This window comes from Sorghum bicolor, chromosome 3, assembly GCF_000003195.3.
Source record: "Sorghum bicolor cultivar BTx623 chromosome 3, Sorghum_bicolor_NCBIv3, whole genome shotgun sequence".
NCBI classification, from domain to species: Eukaryota; Viridiplantae; Streptophyta; class Magnoliopsida; order Poales; family Poaceae; genus Sorghum; species Sorghum bicolor.
Genome location: NC_012872.2, coordinates 49,238,392 through 49,264,274, shown reverse-complemented (window position 1 = coordinate 49,264,274; position 25,883 = coordinate 49,238,392). Strand labels below are relative to the sequence as shown.

The window sequence follows — 25,883 nt, the reverse complement described above, 5'->3', positions numbered from 1 at the left end:
ACTTTATTGATTACAACGAGATCATGCAAGGCAATCCGACTGAGCAACAAGAGGGCAATGCCCCTAAGCAACAAGAGGGCAATGCGCCTGAGCAACAACTTGTCGTGCAACAAGAAGAAAATACTGGCGAGGTATGTAAATGTAAACATATATAATTAATGCATCTCTTACATTAGATTTTAGACTTACTTGGTTATTAATTTAGTATTTTTGTTTCTATATCTACGTGTAGCCTTCTGGATCGACCTCTACGGGGAGAAGCGTACCTCCACGAGGGCCAAAGAAGTCGTTGGAGGGCCGCTATGTAATCTCTTAGTTTGAGATAGCTACAGGCAGACCACTTGGTGAACATGCAAATAAATATGTTAGTCACTGTGGATATCTTGTGAGAGATCAAATACCGATCAGTGCTCGTGAATGGAGAGAGAAGTGAGGTGCTCCTGAGATCAGTTTTGTCTCTGATCGTGACAAGGAGTTAGTTTGGAAAGCCGTCAAAGACGTTTTCACCTTCGACACCAATGATGAAGAGTTGAAGGTGCGAATTTATGACTGGACTATGAAGAAGATGGCGATACTGTTCCAGAATTGGAAGAAGTCTTTGTACAATAAATTTGTCAAGAAAAAAAACTCCAAATTTCAACCTCAAGCAACATATAAAGCTGAGGGCCTTCTAGGATGACTTCGTGCAGTACAAAACATCAGAAGAGGACGAGGAAGGAGCCATTAAAAATAAAGAGAATGCAAGTAAAAAGACATACCACCATCATCTGGGATCAGGTGGTTATAAGAGTGTTGTTCCCAAGTGGGACCGAATGGAACAAGAGATGCTTGCTAGGGGGGTCACACCCGAGACAATAGCAAAGAATTGGAGCAAGCGCTCCAAGCATTAGTTCTACGGTCATGGGGGAAGCGTGGACCCAGACACCGGGGCGCTAGTTTGGGGCTAAGAAATCTCTAGAGCAGCAGAGAGACTAGTCCGTGCACGAGAGACGGTTCAGTCTGGTGAGTTCAGGCCTAACAGGGAGAAGGATGAACTCACCTATGCGCTTGAAAATCCTGAGCACGGTGGGCGTACGTGAGGCTATGGGGCAGTTCCATGGTTGCAATCATTCCAAGCTGATCAAGATATCTACAGAAGCCGCCAGAGAAAGAAGGATGAGGAGGCAGAGCGGATCCGCCGACTGGAAGCTTTTGTTCTGCAGTCAGAAGAGCGTGAGAAAGCTCGTGAAGAATGGATGCAGGCAGAGATTCAAAGGCAAGTGCAAGCAACACTTAGTCAAATGACGAAAGGGCAAGGTATATCACAGCCTGAGGTCAACGTTAGCCCCCCAGGCCAGTTGAAAAGCAGCTGCGCATCCACGGAAGTACCAACCATTCAGGATGACACGAAGCTACACTTCCCTGTGGATGATGTCACAGAGGCTTTTACTACTTGTGAGCTGCATGTACCAGATGGGAATGCAACAAAAAAGGTGGCTATCGCTGTTGTCAACCCTATCGACCGAACGAGAACTCCAAGAATCCATAATCAACTAGTACCTGGTGGATTTGCTAGCGTCTCGATTGATAGGGTTCAGAAAGGTTATGGCAATATGCTTCTAGAAATAGAATGGGGAGACGGAGAGAAGACCTTAGGTGAAGCTGAGAAGACGTTTATTTGTTGGCGCAAGCGCTTCATAATTATTCCTCACCATTGGTTTGTGCGTGATTTTACTTCTTATATTATTTATTATGTATTGAATTTAAAAAAGTTTGCTCACAAAACTTGTAATTGTTTTCTTTGCAGGGACTCCTCCAACCTAAGTCCAGTTCTCTCTCCAGCGCATCATAGTGCTGCGGGAGGTGAACCACCGAGGTCTCCGACTCATCCACCGCATTCTCCAACACCGAAAAGATTGGCCCCACCACCTCCACCGCCTGCACCGCCCTCTCCAAAGAGTACACGGTCGGTCCCCTCGCCTCCAAAGCGAGGTAGTCAGAAGCGGTCCGCCTAAGAACGACCGAAGTCATCGGTCCCACCTCCAAAAAAGGCTGCCTCAGCAAAGAGAGCTAAGACACCAGAAAAATTACCTTATGAAAAAAGTGAAGAGGAGGTAATTGCTGCATCCAAAGCTGAGGTGAAACATTTTTTGATAAATTGAAGGATGATAGAAAAAAGCGGCTAAACCCAGAAAAAGCCGTACTTTTATGTAAAGCCAGAGGAACTGAGAAAGAAGGTGGCGGACCAGCAAAAGAAGCAACGAGAAGCTCATAAAAAGCCAGCACTTTCGGACTATGAGCGGTCTCTGGTCAAGTCTTCACAGCCTAGAAAGAGAGTAGGAAAGGGGGTCCCACAGCTTGGAGAAGTATCAAAACCGGTGCCCCTTTGATTGTGCCAAATCAATACGACTCAAATGAAGACTTGATGCCAAAGAAATCCTTAGCGTTGTCTGAGCTAGACTCGCTTGAGCGTTACTTTGGACAGAGCGGTTTAAATATGGAAGAAATTGCCGCCATTATTGGATGCCAAACATTTGAAAAAGCTGAGGTAGTTGATCAATGGAGGGCAAGATATGAACCGTGCAGGAGTCTATTCGACCCTCGTCGTTTACATGAGCTCGGCACACAAATGTTTGCAATAAACAAATGGTGCATTGAGGCGTCTAAAAGGGGAGAGAATTGGATTTCTGTTCGTATTAGACAACATCACTACTTCCGTGGAGATGACCTCATATACGTGCAGTTCGAAGAATTGCACCAATTATGTCACCTCGACGCTCTCGATAAATCTCATGTCAGCTGCTTTTGTCTGTAAGTATTTTTTTCCTTTTTATTATACTTCTAACTTCTTTAATTACATGTATATAATCCTTACACATTTAGGATTTGTATGTATATATGCAGGCACCAAATGAAAGAGCTCAGAATCAGAAATGACAATAGTATTGGGTTCGTTGACCCTTATATTGTTTTCAAGACTCCACAGGCAGTGTGGACAGCAGCTCATGAGACAGAAGTCTGCACCAATCTTATGAGGTTCTTTGTGAACCAAAAGGAAAAACAAAAAATACTCTTTCCCTTCAACTTCGAGTGAGTTATATAGTTATTAAGTGCATACATATTTTATTTTACTTATTATTACTCGAGACAAGTTTTATATAGTTATATATAGGTCTGACTATATATATGTGTGTAAACAGTTTGGGAAAGATTTATTGACTGTGAACATCTCAGTGGATGTAAAGCGCCGCTTAACATAATTCATCCACAAGTTTTAGTAGCTAGCAAACTTTCGCTAACTTTTAGCCTTCTTATTGTCGTGGTCGACTGGTCATGAATATTTTATATATATATATATATATATATCGTACAGTGGTGTTTAAAATAAGAAGGGGGAACAATCTATCTGTATATTACGTGTGCAAATTCATGATGGCACAAGTCAATCAAACACCCACAGAGACGCTCAAAGTACGTTACATGTCTCTTTTCATTATCTCCTAAATTATATTGAATAACTTAGATAACTAATACCTTTTTTATTTATTTCAAATTAAAGACGGAATGGTTGAGGGAAAAGGTCATAAAAAAGACTGAATCAAAGCTATCCAAGAGACGATAGCAGGATTTCTCCGCGAGCAAGTGATCAATCCAAACGGCGAGTTTCACTTCAACGGCAACGAAACTCTTCTTCCAAACAACGATGATCATTTGTATCGTTTGTAGACATTGCGAGAAAAAACTCTATGTATATATGTGTTACGAATTTTGTACATATAAAACTATATATATATAAAGCTTTTTTACATATCTATTTAATTTTTGATGTGGCCTATTCATTTTATTATAGGCAAAGCTTAATTATTAAGCTAAGCCTATAATTTTAATTTATATATGCTTAATATGCGTGTAATATAAATATATTATTGTATCAGCAAAAACATGTATTGAAAAACCTATTATTATTATATAAAAACAATAAACAGAGCCGAAGAAGTGAAGCAAAAAAAGAAACCCTTTAACACCGGTTGAAAATACCAACCGGTGTTAAAGGGTCTTGCAACGTGGCAGGCCTGGCAGGATCCTTTAACACCAGTTGGTATTACCAACCGGTGTTAAGGGGGGGGGGGCTTTAGCCCCGGTTCCCCGAACCGGGACTAAAGGGTGGGCCTTTAGTCTCGGAAGGGCAGCACCGGCTCGGGAACCGGGGCAACAGACCTTCCTGACCGGTGCTAATGCCCGAACGTGTGGCAGTGTATGCAACTCGACTATGACGATGCTGCACCCCAGCCAAGCTCACTTTGATAGTGAAGATGATCCGCTTCTTGCGTGGGATTTATGAGGTTCCCATGAAGTTTTTCAAGTCCTCATGCCACAAGTTGGATTAGGTGATTTGAGTTTGTGCTCTTTGCTTCACCTTGGTTGAAGTTGAGAGCATCGCTTTGGGATTTTGGAGTGTTTCACTCTTTTTATCATTTTTTCACTATTGTGAGTGTCCTGCCATATTCTCTAGTCATACCGGAAGGCATCCAGTCACCAGGTGGCTCTAGTGTATCATACTTGTGAGATTTTGTGTTTCGGAGGTTATTTAGGACAACGGTTATTTCAGAAGAAATTTTGATTTGCTCCCATTCACCCTCATATAGTCGTCTTTCTCAGTCTTTCAAATACAAAAATAGGATCCATAGCTATAAATATAGGCAGGATAATATAAAATATAAAAACAGATTCAGTTTTCATCACTATATTCTTCTTGAACCATTTACATCCTACGTGTGTGCGCCTTTTCTATCTCGTCAAAAGGTATAGCGTTCAACATGCAATGGCCCATCCTAAATCAGGGTCCATACTGAGAGGTTCGCCCTCACTAAAATAATAGAACCACGCTCCTTTGAGTGAGGAAGTGAGGAGTGAAAAAATAGCGAAAAAGTCTATATATTACCTCCTTCAACTTTTATTTATGGAAGTCGGTTTTTCTCTCTGAACTATTAAACTGGATAAAATCGCCTCATAAACCTTTAAAATCGTCCGTTTTACCTCCCTGGCCGGTTATAAGCGGTTTTCGAAGGCGGTTTTGTCTTTTGCTTTTTTATTTATTTTGACTGAATCTTTAAAAAAACTATAGTAAATCATAGAAATTTATAACATAGAAAGTTTAATTTTGTTGTACTCTACATGAGTAGATCGACGTAGTAAACATATAATATATTATACTTTAGTACAAATTTTTTGTTGTAGCTTTAAATCTATTTTTTTGTAATTATTTCATAGCTGCAGTTTCTATGATGTAATTGTGATAATAGTTTTACTACAGTTGAAACATATAATAATTAGTTCACCACAAAAATTTCACCACAATTGAACCAAAGAAACTATAGTTATAAATAATTACAGAAAACATAGATCTAAAGCTACAACAAAAATATTGCACTAAAATATACCATATCATATATTCACTACGTAGATTTACTCAAGTGGAGTTCAACAAAATTAGATTTTTGATTTTATATCTTTTATGTTATTTACAATAATTTTTAAAAATACAGCCAAAATAAATAAATAAAAATAATAAAACCGCTTTACAAAACCACTTATAATTGGTTAGGGAGGTAAAACGAATGGTTTTAAAAGTTTATGAAGATGATTTACTCAATTTTAGGACTTGTTTGGTTCCCGTTGCTAAATTTTAGCTAGCTAAACTTTAGTTACTTTAATAGCTAAAGTTCCAAATATATTGACTAAAAGGAGCTAAAATAGTTTAGTTTCATTAGTCATCAAAAGTAGCTAAAATAAGTTTAGCTAACTAAATTTAATAAGAGGAATCAAATAGGCCCTTAGACTTAAGAGAGGAAAATTAGACTTTGATTTCGTCGATGTGTCTGTGGGCTGTGCTGCGCGGAATGGGCTTTGCGAAGTGCGAAATGAGTCACCTATTCGCGAAGTTCCGCGATGCCCAAAATCTCCAATCCTCCCAAATCGGCCAAATCCGAACCCTAGCGGGCACTATTCAGTGCTCACCGGCCAGCGGGCATTAGGCTTAAGTCTGGGCATTCGTGTTATCCGATTTTTTCGGATTGGGTAATTCGGGTAATGAAAATTATTATCCGATATTAGTCTAAAAAAACACTACCCGTAATTTCAGGTACTCGATAATTCGGATTTAGGTTCGGGTATTCCCGATTTACCTGAATTTTTAAAAAACAACAGAATACACAAAATTTCAATAGCAATTTATATATAATTTCAGCAGCAATTTGTATATAATTTCAATAGCATTTTGTAGAGAATAATATATTACTAGCACTTGTTCAAATAAAGAGAATTATGTTCTATTAAATTGATAAGTTCTGATATTTAACTAACAACACATGATAAATACAAAGATATAGACAAATATTTGGGTAATTCGGGTAGTTCGGGTACCGGAGTATATTACCCGAATTATCCAAACTATTTTCGGGTAATTAAAATTGCTATCCAAATTTAGGATTGGGTACTTTGGGTTTGGGTAATTTGGGTCTGGATCTGGTTAATTTGGGTACGGGTAACGGGTATCGGGTAGTTTGCCTAAGCTTAATTAGGCTGAGCTGGACCGCGGGCGCGGGCATTAGGCTGAGCTCGGGCGCGGCGCGGGCAGAGCCCTCGGCGTCCAGGCGACCGGGGTGTCAGCTGGTCAGGGCGCAGGGCGGCTAGCCAGCAAAGCGGAGGCGCGCGACGGCCTGACCCAGCCGGCCAGATGCCAGTGCGGGAGTGACAGTGAGGTGAGGCCGGCACGAGCCTTCCAGCGACGTCTCCGTCTCCGTCTCCCTCTCCCTCTCGTCTGTTTGCACCCGGCATAATTGATCGTCGTTTCTTTTTGATTTGTGGGCGCGGCTGCTGTTCGGCAAAATGCCTCGAGGGAGAACGGTCAAGGGAGCGGTGCAGCAGCCGGCTGGTGGCAGCGGGGGCATTGAATCACTGCCTGATGGAGTCCTTGAACACATCCTTGGCTTCTTGCCGTCTGCGGAGGCCGTCCGCACTAGCATGCTCGCCCGCAGATGGCGCCACCGCGACCCAGATCAACAGCTGTCTGTGGAGGATCTCTGGAGCTTGGTGAACCATCTGCTGGTCCTCCGCAGAGGCTCGCCCCTTGAGAAATGCTATTTCACGTTCGATGCTGAGCTCACCAGCCATGATGTTCCCAGGTAAACCTCTGGTTCCGGCATGTTGTGACGTGCAAAGTTCATGTTCTCAGCCTCGTTATGTTTGGACATAGTGCTGGTGAGCCCAGGCTTGAACTAGACAACCTGCCTCTCATATCCCAGCACCTGAGGTGGCTGGAGCTCACTGCTGTACAGGTCCACAAAAGTTTGCTTATCTTTTCAAACTGTCCAGCCTTGGATCATCTAAAGATTGTGGACTATAAGTTGTCATCAGTTAACAAGATTGTGTCTGAGTCCCTGAAACATATTTATCTTGTTTTGTCCGTGGGCTGCTGTGATTCTTGCATCCGCATTTACACCCCCAAATATTGCCTCACTGCGCCTTGAGCGTTTTGAGGGTAGGACTCCAATTCTTGAGGGGATGCCCTCATTACTGGAGGCATCTGTCAACATATGACACGGGTGTAGGGACTACTGCACTAATGCAAATTATTTTTTGGACTTGTGATTATGAATCTTGTGATAGTTCTGATAGCACAGCCAATGGCAGTATTAACTGCGTGCTTCTAAGAGGTTTATCGGAGGCTAATAGCTTGGCGTTAAAATCTGTTTATGGCATGGTATAGTTTTACATTAAAGTTTCATCTTTTAGCCTTTTTTGTATTAAGTGCCGTCAAGTTGAAATTTGACATATGTTGCTTCTTTTCTTGCATGCACTGCCACCAACTATGGTTATGAATCAAATATGTTCACAGTGTTGATTATTTGATCACTTTTGTTAGCACTTTGTACAGTTTATTTTTAAAAGGGATTTGAGATGGTGCCCTGTGTTTACAAATCTAAAGACCTTGTTGCGTTGCTGAATGGCTACTGGTATGTGCCTGATGACGTCCATGCACTTGCGTTTATTCTTGAACACTCATCTGTTCTAAGAGAAGCTCACTTTTGAACATCACGAGGTATGCAATTTACAAATGCTCAACTGCTGCATTGTATACTTATTAGTTGACAGTTGATCATTTTTTTTTTGGTGGCGCCGGGGGATGGGCTGCAGTGGTTTGGAGATAAAGTGCAAATCAAACTACGTGTCAGTTCAATGAAGCGAGCAACTGCAATTTCAGAACACCTTAAGAAAGTCGAGATCAAGTGTCAAAAGGTTCACGATACAGTTCTCAAGGTTTTGAAGTTCCTGTGTGCATTTAACATATGTAAGATAACTTGCAATGCTCCTCATTCATTTATATTCCTTACATTTACCGTAATCTCCATTTATATGAAAGAAAGTATGCAGCCTAGTCATGAATTGTTGGACCTAAGGTGCCAATCTATAGATGAATTCCAACTTTCTGCCACAAATTCTCTTTTTATTCTAGTTTTTCCCTTGCTCTGGCTGCCATATGTGAAATTATGTTGTTACCAGTTCAAAAAGGCTGTAGTTCCGTATGATCAATCAAATGTTTATTTTTTATTTCTGTGTCAGTTCTTATTGTGGGATATGAAGTATCCAAGAATATTGTGAGATATAAATTGCCAATACTGTCATATCAAGTTTATTTTTTGTTTTGTTTATTTGTTTAATTGTTGGCTTCAAAGTCTACTTTATCTGCTAGGTTTTGTATTATTAAACCATTGCATTCTTCTCATAATGAGCTGAATCGGTTGTTTTTGCTAATAGGGTTTGTGGTGGAAATGATCAGGTGAACACTGGTACAAAATGATCTGATAATCATGCGAGCTAACACTAACTTCATTTTTATAGAACATTTACCCAACTTTGGCATAACTGCATTGTTCTGAAGTTTAATAAAACAAAAATATGTCGTCAACCGCAACTGTGCCCATGGATAGATAATTTCTAATTTCTTACTCTATTCCCCTTGGATCTTATTCCTATTTTCACATTGATCAGGCTTCAGTTTAGATGAAATGGTTAGAGTAGAATTGGAGCCACAATGATGCTATATTCTATCCCTCTGTCTAATGTGGTTCGGGTGAAGATAGATTCTCTAGTCACCTGCTTAGACCATCTACCTGTAATTTAAGTGCTGGCTTATATTATCAATCTCACTTTTGTTCATCTAATGCTATTTTGCAGCTTCCATGTCTTATAAGCTATAAAAAAGAAGATTGTCCAATTCTTGTTAGGCCTTAATAATCTATGTCTAATTTAATTCGACTTCATGTACATGGTTTCAAAGGGGACTAGGCGTTCTCTAAGGTGAGCTGTGTACGCCTTGGTGATGCCTTTGAATCATAGTTCATATACATGGATATCTCTTGCTATTAGTACTAACATTGTCGACTCCTTGTCCGATTGTGTTGTTATCCTTGAAGAAAGTGCACTGCCGTGAACTTGCTTCATTTGAGTAGTATTTTGTATGCTTGGCATTTCTTCGGCCTGATTGCTTAACTGCTGAGTTGATGTATGCATTACTGAGTTATGTTGACTTGTATCCATGTCTTATTGTCTTGCTCAAACTTTTCTGAAATGTCTTTGGACTTTCGTTGTGTGACGGATACGATTAAATGAAACAGAGCGAAAGTGACAAGGTTGAGGTAATGTAATAGTCATTACACATGATTAGTTATCAATTATGTATCACGAATGCATGTGATCCTTCTAAAGCTGGAAGACCATAAAAACTGTTAGTAGGGGAAAGGAAAATAAAACTTTCATTGAGCAGGATTTTGTTAACGTCAATGGAACCTTATCGGAGTGAAGGTTGACCACCAGAGTACACCTCCGGATTGACTCTCATAGCCTCATAGAGCACCCAGAGCAAGTGAAAAATCATGTTTTGTGATACCTATGCTATAAAATTTTCCTAAATTTATTATAAAATTTAACAACATTATTCTTTTAGTTGTTGGAGAGAGATTATCTACAGTAAGACGTCTGGTGACTTTGTTAATTTCGTGTTCATGAAGGTAAGAGTGTGATGGTATATATGAGCGTGACTTCATCAATCTCGTATTCAGGTGACTATGCTAATGCAAACAACACATGTTTGGTTGCATGTACCGGCTAAGCCTGGCTAGGAATAGGTGTGTTTGGTTGTCTAGTTTAGTTTGTATAAAATCACCTCTTCCTTCAACCGGTAAGTTGACCCCTGTGAGGCTTTTGGTCGAACAGGTGGCGGGCACCACCTTGGTCGGTGAAGCTCCTCCTCCATCTCACCTTGGCTGGTGAGCAAGGCAAGACCTTGGCACATCACGAGAGGCTTGCAGGCGAGGAGCACTCGATCCACACCAGATCCGCACAGCACGGGAGGATAGCCGCCGATTTGCCATGGAGGAGCACCAGATCCGCGCGGGTGGGGTGGTAGAGGAGAGCAAGGTTGCCAACGGGTGGGGTGGAGGAGGAGGGGAGTAGGGTCCCTGAATCATAGCGGAGGAGGACGGGCAGATGTGCTCGGCCTGAGCTCGTGGTGAAGTTGCACTACACCACAACCCTTAATCAGCGACTGACTTGAAGTTGTTGAAAGGGGTGTATATCAATGGATAATTCGTTGCTAAAGGCTATAGCAATGGACCCCCACAGTTGCTAATGAAGCCGTCGTTGTATGTGTACAACGACGGACATCTTATTTAGCAATGGACCGTCTCATGGTCGAAACTTTAGCAACGGACAATATGTTAGACCTTTTAGCAACCGACAGTTCATCACTATAAGAAGCTTTAGCAACTGATACTCCATCGGTCTTGATTATATATTAAAAGAAAAGCTATATTTGACACTATGTAAATTAGGCCAAACATTTAGAACCAATACAATATTGAGAATATATTATACGAATTTGGAATGACATTCACAAATGGGCACATTAATCATACTCATTCATTTATATGAAATGGGTACTACATAATCATATCACTAGAATAGCTTGTTAACATCAACCAAGCTGACATACAAGCATATGTCATGAAGTTGTACAACAAATATTGTACCACGTGGTGTAGTGGTAGCTAAATACAAAAGCTAGCAATTATCATGAGGTTGTACAACAAGCTAATATTGTTGCTTGTTGAGCAAAAGCCACCATCCAAAAGTGATCTAACATAATGATCAAGAGATAGCACCCTTAGGTTCTTGAGTCCAAAAGCTAAAACTACGAGGTTGTAGTCCAAAAGAAAGAAAGCTAGCATGTAGTTCACCATAACATAATTCAATGGCTTTCTATCAACAAGTCGCTACCAACAACCTCATGACAAGATCCTACAATAAATTTGCTCCCAGCAACTTCTGTCAACAAGCGTGCACCGCCTAGCGTCTCTGAGATGATACTGCAGCACCTTGAGAAGATCTTATTGGTTGCTGACTACAAACCTTTAGCTGTCACAAATATCATTAGTTAGAAACTATAGATACTCGCCACACATTAAAACAAGATAATAGAATCAAGTGGACATTACTCGATTAAATGGCCAAGCAACTGGCATCCGTACAGCATAACCTAGAGTCTTGATATCAGCATAAGGGCGTGGTAGTAATACATCACGTTTGAAGACAACATTCACAATAACTTCACAGAATTTTGTTCCAAGAGCCTCACCCGCTAACTGATTGTTTGGATTAATTGAAACAACAGTTGCCTTAGCCACTTTTTCATTACTTGACATGGCAAATTAGATCACATCATTTCCAGCCTAAAGAAGGAGGTGCACATATGGGAAATGGATAAATCCTAGGTTGTGTAGCTATTAAATCACTTGTATAAAATCTGCATGAGAGGTTGAGAAGATTACAAGTCCATCATGTGCAAAGCATTGGACATCATTCCTTGGTGATGTTATAATGTTCATGACGGGCGAGGCTGCAGGGGCTGCAACCTCATCATCAGGTTCCTCATTCTCTGCATAGTCATGATCTGCATAGTCATCATCTTCTGTACCTTGAACATGCTGATTGGCCTCAGCAAGTTCCTCAGATCGTGGGCTCTACATCAAGCATAGGAACAACAGTTACAACAAATCAAATGTTGAATGTAATATGACAAATAGGATAGGTTAGATACTAAAAGTTTAGGTAAGTATTTCTGAAAAAATTAGATTTGTATACTACCATGTGCTGTCTTGAGTTAGAACCATGATGTGAGTTTGTTTCGACATTTAGAAATTCTTGTGCCATACTTTGCTCCTCCCTTTCTTGCATTTCTGAGACACTTTTTCGAAGCACTAGATTGTCACTTTCAGCCTTTTGACGTGCCAAAACTTGTATTTGAAGCTTTGTTGATGAGTATGCCTTTAGCCCTAGGGGACCAATGTCTTGAGGAGTTGGTCCTAGACCCAAACAACGGACTCGGCTCCTTGGCTCATTTGCTCCACAAACAGCAGCAAAAGCATCACCTTGTTGAATTGTCCTATCCATCAACTCCGGACGGACTTCAATAACTTCTTTCAACTCATTATAGGAAGAATCAATATGTGGTTACTACTACTACTATAGATTGCAGTATGATAATTAGAAGCTTTAATTTCTTGTGCTATGTTATTACTACCGCTACAGATTATTACTACTACTACAGATTGCAGCAAACTAGTGTTAGTCCACTCTTTCTGCAAAAACTCTATCAGTCCATCCTCCAAGAAGCTTGATGTGAAGCAATCTAATCAAGAAACACAATTTCTTATATTTCTTGCAAGTAGGGTACAACTCTTGACTATTGGCTTCTACCAATTTTTGGAGGGCTCTTAGGTCATCACTAGGCTGCACATCAGAACTGTCATCTTCAAAATCCCCTCCATCATCTAGACCTCCAGCTAGGTCCCTAAGCAATTCAGATATTTCATCCTCTTCGCCCTCTTCAACAGGGATAGCACCATCACTATTCCCAGGATTCACATTAGATGAACTAGTTTCTCCATGGAGGTTCCATGCTGTGTAACCCCTTAAAAACCCATCACATATCAAGTGTTCACGTACATCACATGCCTCTCTCCAAAATATGTTTGCACACTTTCTGCAAGAGCATAATATCTTGTTTCCTATTGTGAATTTTTAAATGCATAAGCTATGAAACCATTCACACCTTGTATATATGCCTTGGTGTGCCTACATGGGATTCACTGTGTTAAATTCCATGTTAATACTAGATTAAGTCTTAGTAGTTAAGAAATAGTTCTTGTGTTTACCTAGGCTCATTCTCAATCCATGTTTTATCCATAGACTTTTGTTGGGATAGCAAGAGCCTTTGTTTATATATATATTCTGACACTACAATATCACACAACAAAATGAACACAGGGCACATCATAAGCACGTAACAAGGTAATCAGGCACTCATGAACGCAAATTGGTTAAATAAATCTCACCTTTCACAAGTTCCTTTGATCAACAACTTTGAAGTGATGAATGGCAGTTCCTATGGTTGTTTCAGCTAATGGTACAACCTGCAGAAAGCAAAATAACAGTATATTATCCGATGGACATAGGGGACCAAGAGAAGAAATCAGCTGGTATGTGCTAATTAAGAGTTCGCATATTATGTCTGAAGGAGATACGAACCCGAAACCTCAACATGAACAGATAAATTAAGCATATGAACACTACTTGTACAAACTGAATCTGGATCTGGCAGTACAAAAACCTTGCCTGAACAGTAGCCAGCAGAAGCACCTATTTCGTTCAAGAGCAGCAAAAAAGTAGTCTAGACACTACTAATTAAAGTGCTATATACTGGTATGTGATGTAGAAACTTCCAATATAAAGTTGTAGATATTGAATTCGTTCGGGGCCTCAAATAATCTATGGATGCTCAGTTTAGGATAATATACGAGGAACCAAACTCTAAAATAGTCATAAGTAAGTAATGGGTGGAGTGGTAGAGGAGGCTACGCGCAAGGAGGAGGTCGCATGTTCAAATCCCACCGGCCGCGTAGCATGCGATTTTACGTGAAAAAATACGCGACTTTTGCGGGTGGCTTTCCTAAGATTCAAATCTTTTTTTTCCTATTTTTATAAAATGGAGGTTCTATGTACTAGTGCTCAGCCTATACTAAGATTGAAATCTTTTTCCTCTATTTTTAGAAAATGGAGGATCTATGTACTAGTGCTCAGCCTATACGAAAATTGAAATCTTTTGATTCAGAATGGCTCCAATGAAGGAACAAGTAAGATGAGTTTTACTGGTCATAGTCATTGGTCACATGGTAATCACAAACCATGTTGGATTCACTGCTTCTTCCTAGATTCGCTACTGCAGACGCAAATCACAAACCATACTACAGATCTAGACATGTACAACAGGATTACAGAACAATGAATGGAAGAGGAAGACAAGCACCTAGCCGGCGGGGCGTCTGGGGCCTGGCGTCGTTCTGAGGGCGCGTGCGTCTGGGGCTTGGCGTCGTCCCTGAGGCCCGTGTGTCGGTGCACGGTCGACTTGCGTGGCCACCGGCGGGAGCTTGCCTGCCACCGGCGGTCTTCCTCAACAAGCTTGCCTGGCCACCGGCAGGAGGGCCTAGCCGCTGGTTGTTCCGAGGGCCTGGGCACCGGCAAGAGGGCGTGCGGGCGATGGCAGCGGATAAGCGGGGTGGGGGCACAGGGGCCAGCGGCGTGGGGGCGTAGGCGTTGGCAGAGGGTGAGGGCGTCGGGGCTGAGGGTGAATGAGCGGCGGCGGTGATGGATATCTAAGTGACTTAGGGTTTACGACATTTTGGGCCAAAATTACAGCGGGAAGAGCCCAAATTCCCCACGCGAAAGGAAAATTTCTTTAGCCACGGACCATGAGATGTTGTTCATGATGTATAGCAACTGACCGTCCAATGCAGAATAAAACAATTATAGCAACAGACCGTCCATCGCCCTATCAGGTTTTAGTAACTGACCGTCCTTCGCTAAGTTTAGCGACTCACCGTTCTATGCTGATTAACAACTTTTAGCAACTGTAGTCAGTTGCTGATTAAGGGTTGTGCTGTAGTGTTGGACAACGAGCTCGCGGTCGCGCGATTTGGTCCTCTTCGCCCACCTCACCGAGGTTGAAGGGCACCAAGCCATGTGAGGTGGCCCTCTGTGCGCCCACCTCGCTCCTCCGCCCAGCCGTCTAGCTCCTCCTCCACCGCGTCGAGCTCAACGCGCCGCCCGTGGAGCACTCCTCTTGCAGCTCTCGCCCACGCCGGCGATGGTAGGGAGCTGGGAAGAGCCCACGTGGTGGCAGCAGAGGGTGGAGAAGGGGCATGCTTGTGCAACCGGCGGAGTGAAGGAGACGACTGGAGGAGGAGGAGATTCACGAATGAGAAGGTGAGGGGACCACTAGTACACAGAGGTTCTAAGCCGGCGGGGGTAAAACATTTCTACAGGCGGTTTTAGTTATAATGCGCCTGTGTTGAAAATTTGTACGGCTAGAATTGAAAACCGCCTGTATAAAAGGCTCAGTACAGGCGGTTATTATAAGAAAACCGCCTGTGTAAATGGTCCATTTACACAGGCAGTCATGTTATGTGAACCGCCTGTGTTAATAGATTTACACAGATGGTTCACATATCCGAACCGCCTGTGTAAATGGACCATTTACACAGGTGGTTCCGTTATGCGAACCGCCTGTGTTAATGGATTTATACAGGCGGTTCACATAACAAACCGCCTATGATTTATCTTCTTATAAATACCACCAGCCTCTTCTTCCTCCTCGGGCAGAACTGTAGCTCGCAGCCACCTTCCATTGCAGCCCATCTTGGAGGTCTAGATTTTTCAAAATACAAGGGGGGAGGTTTTGATCTTCATTTCTTGGAAGGAGGTGGCTAAGAAAGGTTAGATGATGCCTCTATGCCTCTTTTTTTGCCCTCTTGCTCAATTTGAGCTACTTTTTGGATCTAGGGTTTCACCATGAGAGAGAGAGAGTAGAATAGCTAGGTATGGTCTATTTTGCTCAAATAAAGTTGCTTAAGATGGATATATGATGTCTCTCCTATCTTCTTTTTTATGTTTCCTTCTCTAATTTGTGAATCCAAGGAATATATATGTAGTAGTTTCCATGAATGGTGTTTCCATGCTTGGGAAGGGAGAGAAAGATAAGTTTTCTTTTTAGTTTTTTAAATTATATGGTTTAGGATGTTATTTTTTATGTAAATTTGATTTAATTATGCGATAAGCATTTTTTATATATGAGGTTGCTTCAGATGTTGCCTCTCCTCTCACCATTTCCATGTTTCCTTCTCAATTTTTTTAGTGTCAACAGTGTCTTTGTACCTTGTCAAATTTATTTTAGTGATATAAAGATATATATTTATGGTTTTGTCTTTATTTTTGATACTTGTTTTACTTTTTCAATTTGATTTAATTGTTAGGTGTTCTTTTATTTTTGATAACAAATATTCGTAGACAATATTTCAATTAATTTACTAACTTTTCAACAGGGCAAAATACAAGGGTGGAGGTTTTGATCTTCATTTCTTGAAAGGAGGTGGAGGTGGCTAAGAAAGGTAAGTTTTCTTTTTAGTTTTTTAAATTATATTGTTTAGGATGTTATTTTTTATGTAAATTTGATTTAATTACGCGATAAGCATTTTTGTGCCCTCTTGTTTAAGATGTTGCCTCTCCTCTCACCATTTCCATGATTCCTTTTTCAATTTGATTTAATTGTTAGGTCTTCTTTTATTTTTAATAACAAATATCCGTAGACAATATTTCAATTAATTTACTAACTTTTCAACAGGTCATGATGGAGAGGTTCTTATGGATGTATAACTTATCAAGACTCGATCCATCATATATACCTGAGGTGCATAGGTTTGTTGATGTCGCTAAGAACCATGCTTTGAGAACAAAGACGAAGCATATATATTGTTCATGCTACGACTGCAGAAATATTCTTCTATTTGAAGATACTGAAGTAATCATTTCTCATCTAGTCTGCTGAGGATTTATGAAGGATTACTTGATTTGGACAAAGCATGGAGAGGGTAGCTTAGCGCCTTATATAGTTGGGGACCCAGCACACATCGACACCGATGGTCCAGGCATGCCTGCTGATCAGTTTTTCCACGACACACCCCAGAGTGAACATGTTGTGCCAAATGTTACCGCTGGTGGATCTGCTGGGGGAAATGATGGTGCAAGAACTCATGTCTTACCAAATGATACAGCTGCGGAAGATGCTGAATTTTTGGAGGCAATGTTGCGTCGTCATACTGGACCATCAATGTTATTAATGAAAGGGATGGAGGCCTTGAAGAAGGCAGCAGAAGAGCCTTTGTATGATGAGTCTAAAGGTTGTACCAAAGAGTACACAACGTTACGAGCTGTGCTAAAACTGTTGATGGCAAAAGTCAGGTATGGTTTGTCCGATGCTGGATTCGATGCGTTCTTAAGTATTATCGGCGATATGCTTCCAAAGGAGAACAAAGTTCCTGCTAACACATACTATGCAAAGAAGCTGATCAGTCCGCTGACTATGGGTGTTGAGAAGATCCATGCGTGTATAAATCATTGTATCCTATACCGAGGTGATGATTACAAGGACTTGGATAGTTGTCTAAAGTGTGGTGCAAGTCGGTACAAGACAAACAAAGACTATCGAGAGGATTGTGCTGCCTCCATGTGTAATGCAGGGAAGAAGCGAAAGAAGGCCCAAAAGAACACCCAACAGAGTTCAAAACCCATGAGCAAAGATAAAGAAGAGGTTGACTATTATGCGCAGAAAAAGATTCCTGCTTTAGTGATGTGGTACCTTCCAGTGGTAGATCGACTGAGGAGTTTGTTTGCTAACCTTGAGGATGCAAAACTTATGAGTTGGCATGCTTCTGATGAGCACAAAAATGATGGCAAGCTTCGCCATCCAGCTGATGGAAAGCAGTGGCAAAATTTCAATGACAACCACCGAGACTTTGCCAGCGAACCAAGGAATGTTAGATTCGCACTATGTACAGATGGAATGAATCCATTTGCTGAGAGGAGCAGCAAGCATAGCACATGGCCGGTGATTCTCACCATCTACAACCTCCCTCCATGGTTGATGCAGAAGCGAAAATACCTTTTGCTAACCTTACTTATCTCTGGACCAGTTCAACCTGGAGTTGACATGGATGTTTTCCTGGAGCCATTGATGGAGGAAATGAAAATGTTATGGGCAAAAGGTGTTCAAATGTTGGACGAGTATCGCAAAGATTCATTCATGCTAAGAGCAATTATTTTTGTTACTATCAACGATTACCCTGCTCTCTTTATTTTATCAGGGCAATTCAAGGGAAAGGTTGGTTGCGTGGTGTGCATAGATGGAACCCATTACGTGTCCCTTAATGCATCTAAGAAGATAGTGTACATGCGGCACAGACGCTTCTTATCGAAAGGACACAAGTACCGCCTGAAAAAGATGGATAAGTACTTTGACTATAATGATGAAAGGAACTCACATGCACCATTAGGTAATAGCAAAGGCCATAGAGTTTTCAAAATAGTGAGCAACATTAAATTTGTGTTTGGAAAGAAGACAAAGGATGGAAAATTAAGAAAGGATGTCAAATCAACTCCAGGGGCAACATTCAAGAAGAAGTCCATTTTCTTCGAGTATTTGCCATACTGGAAAGACTTGGATGTATGACACGGATCGATGGTATGCACGTCCAGAAGAATGTGTTCGAAAGTCTAATTGGCACATTGCTAGACATCAAGACCAAGACAAAGGAATGACTCAATTCACGCTTTGACATGGTGCAGTTAGGCATAAAAAAAGAGCTTCATCCTGTTCTTCAAGAAAATGGGAAGTACCATCTCCCAGCAGCAAGCTACAACCTCAACATAGATGAGAAACATGCGATGTGTGAGTGGTTGAAGAAATTGAAAGTCCCATCTGGATTCTGCTCTAGCATACGGAGTTTTGTGTCAATGAAAGACCTAGCACTCACCAACTACAACTCACATGATTGTCATGTCATGCTGACTACTTTCCTCCCTATTGCAATAAGGGCTATAAATCCAGTATTCTTAAAGATGGTAGTCACACGGTTGTGCTACTTTTTTAACAAGATCACACAAAAGGTAATTGACCGTGATGAGTTAGAATCCCTTCAGGAATTCGCAGCGGAAACAGTGTCACAGTTTGAGATGTGTTTCCCCCCCATCATTCTTTGATATCATGGTGCACCTTGTGGTGCACTTGGTTCCACAAATACAGGCACTGGGTCCCATGTACCTGCATGAAATGTGGACTTACGAGCGTTTTATGTCAATACTAAATGGCTATGTATCAACTCGTGCTCGTCCCGAGGCATCCATGATAGAGGGGTATTGTACCGAAGAGGCGATTGAGTCCGGAGGACCATTCTGCAATAATGTCCTAAAAGACCAGGTTGCAATAGGTTTCCTCCGTCAAGACATGAGGGTAGGCTACATGGATGTGGGAGGATTGGACGAAAATCATTCATCCCACCAGATTACAATACAGTACTTGAGGCACATCACAACATCTTACATCAGCTCTCGATAATGGAGCATTTGATTGAACAACACATGGATGAGCTTCGAGAACATAATCCTAGGCAAACAGAGGATTGGGTAATGAAGGAACACAAGAAATAGTTGTACACATGGCTAAGGGAGCAGGACATTCCATATGGGGAAACAATTGAGAAACAAACCATCAAGGCTTTGGCATCTGGACCATCACGCCAAGTCATAACATGGCAAACCTATGACATAAGTGGATTCACATTTCATACCAAGTCCAAGGACCAAAAGAGCATGACACAAAATAGTGGTGTTCGATGCGAGGCCGTAGATGACAAAACTGGTGATATTATTACATACTTTGGCTTCATCGAGGACATATGGGAACTAGACTATGGTACATTTCAGATCCCTATGTTTCGATGTCAATGGGTTGCAGATAAACATGTCACAATGGATAATTATGGGGTCAGAGTTCTTGATCTAAGTAAGGTGGGATATAAAGATGACCCATGGATCCTTGCTAATCGTGCTGCACAGGTTTTCTATGCTGAGCAGATCCTTTCTAAGAATGAGAAGTAAAGTACCGACAAACCGAAGTATGTAGTTTTTCCAGGAAAGCAACAAGCAGTTGGAGTTGACGGTGTATCGGATCTAGAGGATTTTAACAAGTTCAGTGATATGTCCCTCTTTGTGGACCATCCTACGAAGATAAAAAATATTGAGCGAAGCATCCCACAGAGTTCTTTGCCATGGGTGCGCCCTGATGGACAAGGGAGAATAGTAGCGGCCTAGATTGTATCTGTGATTCATCATGTAAACGCTTTGTCAAATGCAAAAATGTCCTATGTATGAAATATATATCTTGATAAGTGGAACAAACTTTGTATTCATGACTTTTCGAGTTGGGGACGTCTCGGGTTTCGAAAACGTGTGTGTAGCTGTGGAAATTTGAAATTTCAAAATTTTAGTGGTCCAAACTCTCTCAGATGAAAAGTTGACCCTTACACACAATGTTTATCTTGATGAGCTGGAGAAACTTTGTATTCATGACTTTTGTATCTGAGACTACAAAGGGTCCGGTCAAAGTGACTTTTCAGAAAAAAATCCAAGATTTGACTTGGTCAAACTAGGTCAAACTAGGCACTAAATGACCTCAAATGAAAAACTTTTGAATACATGGGTGTTAGAGGTCCTCAAGATACACATTCCATACATACGATATTTTGGCATTTGGGAAAGAATCGGTAAACTCTAGTCACAAAGTGTTGAATGTGACACAAACTTTATGAAACTATATGTGAGACTTGTGGATTTAGAACTACACTTTTGAAACGCTTTGTCAAATGCAAAAATATCCTATGTATGAAATGTATATCTTGATGAGTGGAACAATCTTTGTATTCATGACTTTTCGAGTTGGGGACGTCTCGGGTTTCGAAAACGTGTGCGTAGTTGTGGAAATGTGAAATTTCAAAATTTGACTAGGTCAAACTAGGTCCAACTAGGCACTAAAAGTCCTCAAATGAAAAAGTTTTGGATAGCGTGAAGTTAGAGCTCATCAAGCTCTACCTTTCATACAATATGCAATATGCATTTGAAATTTAAAATAATATAAAAATAATATATAGGTGTGAAATATCATTATACAAATAATATATAAACAATATAATTATGTTACAAATATAGAATATAGAAATAATTATGTTAAAATATTATTATATTATAATATCAATATGCAATAAAAAATAGTAACAAAAAATATAGAAAACAATAATAATAATAAAAATTGCAAAAAACTTTGTACAGGCGGGTGGTATTGACCACCGCGTGTATAGTGCTATTTCTACAGGCGGTGGTCAATGCCAACCACCTGTAGAAAGCATTTCTACAGGCGGTGTTCAATGCCAACCGCCTGTAGAAATCGAGGCCATATATACTCCGCGCGCAGACCTGAAATTTTCTAAGTCCCCGAAGGCGCCATTCTCTATTCAAACACGCCGCCAGGCTGCCCAAATTTCCCATCGCCGACGACCTTCTCCTTCTCCTTCTCGCCGGCATCTTCTCTTCGAGGTAAGCTCTCGGCTGCGACGTGGGAGTGGGTGCGCGTGCGGCTGCGGCGGGGGCGGCTTCGCGCGGCGGCCGATGCGGGAGCTCGGCGGCGGAGGCAGAGAGCGCGCGGCGGCCGCAGCTCGCCGGCGGCGACGCGGCGAGTGCGGCCGGCGTGGGGGAGTCGAGGCGACGTTGGGAGGCGGGGGGAGTCGAGGCGGCCAGGGCGTCGGGGTGGTCACCCGAGGCGGCGGCGGCGGCGGCCTTGTGGCCGTGCAGAGGGCGAGGGTGAGAGGGAGGGGGAGGGGCAGGGGCCGGTGGGCCGCCTGCCCACCTAGGCTGGCCCACCAGCGGCCATTGTTTTATTTTTTTATTTTTTATTTTTCTTATTTGATGTATATGATGTATAATTGTTATAAATAATTATTAATTGTTCTAAATAAATATATATGATGTATTATTAATTGTCCTAAATACTTACTAATTGTCATAAATAATTATTAATTATTAATTGTCCTAGATAAATGTATATAATGTTTTATTTTTCTTAAAGTTATTAATTGTCCTAAATAAATGTATATGATGTTTTATTTTTCTTATATACATTATGCATATCCTAAATAATTATTTTTTATTTTTCTTATTTGATGTATATATGATGTATAATTGTCCTAAATAATTATTAATTGTTCTAAATAAATATATATGATGTATTATTAATTATTAATTGTCCTAAATAATTATTAATTGTTAATTGTCCTAGATAAATATACATTATGCATATCCTAAATAAATTTTTTTATTTTTCTTATTTGATGTATATGATGTTTTATTTTTCTTAAAATTATTAATTGTATATACATTATTTACAATGCAATTCATATTTGCTTTTAGTTTAAGTGTCTATGTATATACATTATAGCATAAGCTAAGTAGTTATTATTTCTTTTTTTTATAATCCAATTATTTATAATGCAATTATATATATATATGTAAATTGCATATATTTATTTATGTGTAAAAATAATAAACAATTAATATTTGCTTTTAGTTTAAGTGTCTATGTATATACATTATTTATAATGCTAAGTAATTATTTGAATAGATTATCACGATGACTTCTCCAACCCCAAACCAAGCGTCACGGTCCAGAACGTGAATCAAGTACTTCGTACGAGACCTCCCCTAGCGACATTCTAGATCCTCGCATAGAGAGGAACGCTCGTCGTGAATTAGAACGCGACCCTGATTACATTTCAGAAGTAGATGAGGTGATGAATTACTCATCCATAATTCAATCTTTCTAACTTTTATGTCCCTCAGTATATGTACAAGAATGATTTATGTGTTTAACTTTTAACATGAACAGGAGGTGTTATCTCAGTTTCATGAGGTGAAAGAGATCCTATCCCAGGAAGAATTCACACATGAAGGTGCACCCGAACCGACGACGGAGACAACCACCGAGAAGACCACCGAGAAGACTGATGATAGAAAAAGGAAACGAGGTGATAGAGGATTGAATCAGTTTCCAAAAGTCACATTTAGAATTACAGATGTGAGCCCGACAGGACAACCCCTAGCTCCTCTAGAGGCCTTACCTAAGTGGCGTAACGCACTTAGATTCTTAGTTAGGGACCATCTTGACATCACAGTCAGGGAGTGGGCAAATGTGGACCAAAATAAAATCAGAAGAATGTGGGACAGGCTACTTACAAGGTTTGTTTTACCTCAGGGTTCAGAAGACCTAGTAAAGGAGTACACATTGAAGCAGTGGGGGATCATGTTTAGGAATTACAAGTCCGAGTTGAATTCTAAGTGGGCAAAGAAAGGGTTGAACCCGACAAAAAGGTATAAAATCACTGCTGGTCAGTGAGCGGTGTTTCTAGAGTAGAGAAGTACCGAGGAGTTCAAAGCTTTGAGCGAATCTAAATCCAAGCTCGTAAAAAGGAACAAGTACCACCATCATCTAGGCACAGGTGGTTATCAGCGCAAGCTTACCCAATGGGAGCCAGAGGATGAAGCGCAGAGGGCTAAGGGTCTGCCAGCGCTCCCTGACCAACTTGGTCGCAGGGGCTCGAGGTGGATTCGTGCTTGTGTACCGGCAAAGGAAGCCAAGTCTAGCTTATCATTTTCTGACCCAATGGTCGAAGAGGCAGCGAAGAATATTTTCGCTGTGGCAGCTAAGCAGCAAGCGGGCGAATTTAAGCCTCAAAGAGAGAAAGATGTCCTTACTGTTGCTCTGGGTAACCCAGAGCATCCTGGTCGTGTACGAGACATCTCATCAAAAGAAGGATGGAAAGAAGGCTTTGGACCAGAGTGGGAAGCAATGTATAGGAAATGGGATCGCTACAAGAAAGAAATGTCTAATTATTTTAAGGAGGAGGCTAAGAGAGAAGTCGAAGAGGTGATGTCTAAAATCCTATCCAATCCTCCTCCTGAGTTGATGCAGCGATTGGCGACCGCAATGTCTAGCCAATTAAGTGGCCAGCAGCCTCCTCAAATGCAGCTAGTCGTCGCCCCGACAACAACAGAACAAGCTCCGGTCGTCCCAAGTAGTATTGCCTCTACCGGAGACAAGGTCCGCTATCCAGTTGATGAGATCGATAGTCCTGTGCCCTGCTCCCTAGTCATAAGGTACGGTTTTAACAATAACCGTACAAGGGAAGTAGCCACAGGACTTGCGATCCCGGGGCGTCAATTCCATGGTAGTGAGATCCCTGAGGACTACTGCAGGGTGGAAGTGTTGAGAGTTGTCCAAGGATATGAGGACGACATGCTAGACATTCCCAGTCCCGAGGGCATTGAGAAACTGGGACAAGTTATCAAGAATTTTATTCTTTGGCCTCGACGGGACGTCCTGCTGTCTCAGGTACCAGAACCATCACCCCGAGAAGTGCCGCAGACTCAGGAGTCGTCCCATCCCACATCTCTTCCCACTCCACCAACCTCTCCAATCTTGCATCCACAATCCCCACCACCACCATCACCAATAATGCCTCAACCACCATCCCCGCCACCATCAAAACCCACTCCCCCACCATCACCTAAACCCCAGGCTTCACCACCATCACCTAAACCCCATGCTTCAACACCGCAATCTTCCACACCACCGGCACCAAAAAATAATGATAAGACACCACTGCAACCAAAGAAAACAAAATTCTCGGTCCCTAAATTGGTTTCCCCGTATGAGCCAAAGAAGAAGGCCGCTCGTACGGCCCTATTTTTGTCCGGAATTGCAAGGAGCCGCACTTCAAAACTTGTTGACTTAGCAGAGCATGAGAAGGAGGGGTTAAAAAGCTGTGAAACACGTATTGTCAATATCAGGCCACCAACGAAGGATGATTACAAATTTTTCCCTACTAAATATGAGCCAGGTAGACCACTACTTAGTTGGGACAAACTCAAAAAGATCTCAGCTGGTATAAAAAGGATGCATGACTGGTATATGAGAGCAGCTTCTGTAGGCATTGACACGATCAATGTGATTATACCACCAACAGCATTCAACAGTGAGCGTACAAAGGCAATCGTTACCTTCGAGGACATGTGGCTAATGATGAACCTACAGAGACTAGACGTGCAGCTGGTAACCGTGTTTGCATTGTAAGTGTCACTCGTACTATCTTGTGTTATTATTCATGAGTTGCATCAATTTTCAACATCTAACGTACAAGTGCTCATTGCAGAATGAATTTTGAGCAACGAGAGATGCAGTACGGTTCAGATCCGGATAGGTCTGCCAGTAAAATGGTTGCGTATCTGAGCCCGATGAAGATATGCGAGGAGCAGCACAACTTCAGAATCGGAGACAAACACGACTCCTTAGAAGGTTTGGACCCCGCTGAGCGTAAGAAGATAATAGATGAAAGTCGACTAGATTATGAATGTAAATACGACCTCTACATAGCCTTGGCACTGCTCAAGTATCAAGATCGAGAATGTGTTGTTGCACCATACAACTTTGGTTAAGTGTAATTTGTATTCATCGTCGTATTAGTAATTTCAATGGGCACTTGCATCATAAATTCGATTCTCTCAGGGACCACTGGATCTGCCTCCTCATTAATCCTAGTCTAGGACGTGTGCTAGTCCTAGACTCTGCAGACTATGATCTTTCAAGTTATGCAAAATTCATTACACACTTGGAACGGTAAGCTGAGTACATTAAATATTCATACCTACTTTTATAAGAGTTTCAGAATAACTTGAGGATTGTGTATTCGATACTATAGGGCCTATAGGTATTATAAGATCAAAGGTGGAAGGTGTGATTCATCAGAACCGGGACAGCCATTGAGATTATTTTATGAATAGCTGGTACGTAC

At 41.3% G+C, this 25,883-nt stretch overlaps 1 long non-coding RNA gene across 3 annotated transcripts; it reads left to right on the top strand.

Moving 5' to 3' along the window:
* LOC8075467 lies at positions 6,604-9,572 on the top strand. Of its 3 annotated transcripts, none has more exons than XR_002450982.1 (4): positions 6,604-7,163; positions 7,916-8,080; positions 8,176-8,329; positions 9,217-9,572. It is a non-coding gene; the product is annotated as an uncharacterized LOC8075467 (long non-coding RNA). The 3 variants fall into 3 exon arrangements; XR_002450981.1 differs by lacking the exon at positions 9,217-9,572 and adding an exon at positions 8,797-9,201; XR_002450980.1 differs by lacking the exon at positions 9,217-9,572 and having other exon boundaries at positions 8,176-8,400.